Source organism: Solea senegalensis, unplaced genomic scaffold, assembly GCF_019176455.1.
Source record: "Solea senegalensis isolate Sse05_10M unplaced genomic scaffold, IFAPA_SoseM_1 scf7180000017305, whole genome shotgun sequence".
Taxonomy (NCBI): domain Eukaryota; kingdom Metazoa; phylum Chordata; class Actinopteri; order Pleuronectiformes; family Soleidae; genus Solea; species Solea senegalensis.
This window is the reverse complement of record NW_025322329.1, coordinates 1-4,088: the sequence shown is the minus strand read 5'-3', so window position 1 is coordinate 4,088 and position 4,088 is coordinate 1. Positions and strand designations below refer to the sequence as shown.

Below are 4,088 nucleotides of genomic sequence, written 5' to 3'. Positions count from 1 at the left end.
GCCTTTAATCCCAGTTACATTGAAGGGATTTATTGATTGAATGTTCCTCTTATTTCAATGATATTTCATTCATTATGTTGGATGTTTTTTGTCTGATACTATTTTACACCTTAGAGTAGTATGTGTTCAATTCACTGTAATCATTCTATTAAATATATGATATTCATATAACGATCAGAAAATATTCAAATCAATTCAGGCCAGAAAACCCGCAGACTTATGATCATACTGTTAGGAACAATAAGTGTAAATAATAAATTCAAGTCCACAAACATAGATGTAGAACTCTCGCGCTGCCTCTTTATTTCCTGCTCGACTCATTTCCTGTAAGAGAAAGTGAAAGTAACTATTCTGTGACTTTGCTTCAGTCGCCATTTTAACTGCGCAGCACGAGGACAGACTGGTGAGTGATGACGTGATTATGATGATAATATATGATGATATATGATGATATATGATGATTTAGTGCGTGTGAGTCAAGTACCTTAAAGTGAGACTTGAGTAAAAGTCTTAAAGTTTGACATTTACTCTACTTGAGTATCAAAAATCATTTCTGATATCAAATGTAGTCAAAGTTGCTAGAAATAACAAAGTCAGGTACAAATACGTGGAATGTGTATTCAAGTCCAGTCATGAAGTATATGTACTGCTTAATCCTGACAGATTAGAATGGAAACTTCCAGCCTGTCATAACTCCAGTCAGTCGTCTTTTGTTTTTCCTAAATGTGACGTCATGTTTTCTTCTTTATGTCAATTCTACTCAAGCGTCCAAACCGAAACATAAAGTCCCGTCAAACGCGAACACAATGTTAAATGAGATTAAATGAACGATTGTAAATGATCATTTGGATTAAAAGTGAAATAATAATGTCATATATTCATATTATCATCAAAATAATGACTTGATTTAGTAGCTTTAAGTACTATAAGTACTACAAGTACTATAAGTGCTTAATGCACTAAAAACTTTTGAGAGGGGTCTGGCTGCAGACCTGCACTGTCAGGACCTTTCGTTGCAGACCTGCACTGTCAGGTCTCCTGTACTGTCAGGATCGGAAGCTTTTCAAAATAAAAGCGAGCATACCGGAAGCACGTATTTTTCGTTCCCGATGTTTATTTCTTGGGTCTTTATTTTATGTTTACAATGTAAATATGTTTATGTGTATCCATGTGTTTAATTAAAGAGATTTAAAAAAACGGTATATCTTTCCAGTTCAACTGGATAAGGTGAAAAAACGCAGGATAATAATAAAAATAAAAAACAAACAAAATATTTTATTAAAAAAATAAAATACAAAACGTTATGACCCACTAGGGTTATTCTACAGATAATCAGTGCAAACTAGATGTACAGCTATTGTTATGATCCCCTTAAAACAATATTAGCCTCCTCAAAACATGCATTATTTTACTCCAGTATTTTAATTTAATTCGTAAAAAGGACAGCTGTTAGTTTAGTGTGCACTACAAATGAATTTTGAAACAATAAATCTCTGTAAATACACCTTAATGTGTGATGGCATAATGCATCTACACTCCAACCTATTGCTGACTGTTCTTTTATACCATTATTTAGCATTGAAAATGTAGCCCCCTGCACTGTTGGACCCATTTACATATTGATTTACTCATTGTTTTATATAGGCATATCTTATGTGTGTTTGCAATTGTAACACCTCATAATTAGGGCTGTAACGATACACCAAACCCACGATTCGATTCGTATCACAATTTATTTTATTTTTTTTGTGGGGGTTGAAAAAACCTTTATAAACTGAACACCAAAGAACAAGATTAACTATGCAAATTATTAACAATATAAATAGCCATAAATAGCCAAAGCTATAACACTTGTGTTTTCTTTGTAACAAAATACTGTTGAAAAACAAACAGAACTAAACTCCACTGTGGAGATGATTGGAGCATGTTGAAAATTCTTCTTCAATCAAGTTCTCTTACATTTACAAAGTAAATGAAATGGCTAGTGTTTCACACTGAGGTAACTGAGGCTTACTGCCTGTGCTGCAAACCACACATCAAGTAAGTAAACATGAAACAAATAAACAACTTCTTTCTCTTAAGAAAACCAAACTTGATTTAAGGGAGTTGAACATTCTTCTTCTTCTTCTTGTTCTTCAGAAGAGGAGGCTTGCTCTCTGTGCTGTGACAATGTCACCTGCAGTGACCAGCTTGTGTAAGGGCAGCTGTAGCATCACCTGTTTCTCCTTCAACACAGCTGCAGCTGTTGTGCTGCGGTGGAAAAACGTGACAACTGTCCTCACTCTGCCGAGGAGTCGGGACGTCTGGTGAACGCCCATCGCTCTCTGCGCAGCCAGATTAACGTATATGCGGTGAAAATCCGGCCGCTTCGACAGCATTGGCAATGTTTCTGCCGTTATCTGTTGTCACTTAAAGCACTTACAGCAAATTGTGTGGGTCTTGTCGACTACACGATTGCCGTCCTTTAGCTCCACCATGTAGCCCAAATGTTGCCATACTGCTGACTGACATGAAGAGGGAGGATCCGCTATTTCTGGGTTGGTTGCCATGTTTCCTCACGTTCTTCAACTAGCTCAACTTTTGCAGGCAGGCGTCACATGATTCATTGGATCTGAACGGGAGGGATCACTCTGGGAGTTGGAAGGGGTGTGTCACGATTCTGCCTTCTCACACCGCGACACAGGATCGTGCATCTGAGGGTCGCGATTTCGGTTTCATATTGCATATTGTTACAGCCCTACTCATAATTCATTGAATAATTGCTTAATATTGTTTGTGCTATGTTCTTACCTTGTGGACCACATGGATTTGCCAGTGGAGGGTGTGAGGGTTGATGATTTTAAATGAACTTAGCTTTGTGTATTCAAAGTGAATGACTGAATACCTAGTTACATGACCCACATAACCAATAACCTCTGTTATGAATGTGATTCTAAACTTTTCATTTTTGAAAGTGACTAAAACTGTGAGGTGAGGTGTCAGGTGTTCTTCACTGCAACTTACATTCCCTTCATTTTCCTTTTCCCCTTTTACCAGCCAAACCACAACCTGTCAGAAGTTAGTAGCGTTGGCTCATACTTATGAGTACAAACACACAGACAAATACATTATGCTTACCTTTAAATAAAATGCCACCTTTCCTATGTGCCTCTAAGTGGCTCTGCAGCTTGGACAATTGTGTTGGTTTCACTTTTAGGAACAGGGGGCAGTGAAATCGCTTGCAGCATGACGTGCAGCGTTCAACTTTGGGCGTAGTGTCGGTACTTAAGATTGAAATATGCATCTGTAAGAGGCAAATAATGTCGTAATAAGTAAAACAAAATGATATAAAAACTATATGATATAACTCAGTTTTCTTGGTCTTTGAGTAGGAAAATGGCACATTTAAGTGAGCACTATCGATACGATAACAACGCTAAAAACTACCCAAAAGTCCAAAACCCAATTCTTTCAAATTAATATAACTTTATATAGTCAATATATAGTGTGCAACATAACGTTCTAGTGAATAAAGACTGTTTCTGTTTCTTTGTATGACACAAAGTTGTTGTCACTTGACTTTTACTCACCTCGTCGTCTCCACACTTCTCATGGGGAACGAAAAATACGTGCTTCCGGTATGTTCGCTTTTATTTTGAAAGGCTTCGAATCAACTTCCAGTTCTGACCGTGCAGGAGACCTCACAGTGCAGGTCTGCAGCCAGCCTGTCTTGGAACTTTGGGAGTAATCCAGGGTCAAAGTTGACTTGAACAAAACTGAGGTTATTCTTTTTTTGAAGTGGTATCAAATCCACATTTATGATTGAAATGTAATTGTACTTAGTACTTTTTGATGTCCTTGATGAACAAATATGCAGTTAATAAGTAATCCAGGATCTAATTGGACTTTTGCTCTCAAAACTGAGCTCATCAGCTGACTTGAATGCAGACAACAGCCCTTCAGTCACATACAGAGTAGCCTAGCACCATCTACTGGCACAAATATGTAAGTGACATGAACAGCAGGTTTCATAAAACACCTTCTCTGACAGAAAACTCCTGATGTGTTACAGTTTTCTCTCGTGTGATCACTGGACTGAACACAGATCC

General features: G+C 37.5%; 1 long non-coding RNA gene across 1 annotated transcript; it reads left to right on the top strand.

Moving 5' to 3' along the window:
* The first annotated feature begins 263 nt into the window (after window positions 1-263).
* On the top strand, window positions 264-4,080 carry LOC122764189. Its single transcript, XR_006359560.1, has 3 exons — window positions 264-403; window positions 2,140-2,646; window positions 4,052-4,080. It is a non-coding gene; the product is annotated as an uncharacterized LOC122764189 (long non-coding RNA).
* Window positions 4,081-4,088: the final 8 nt, after the last annotated feature.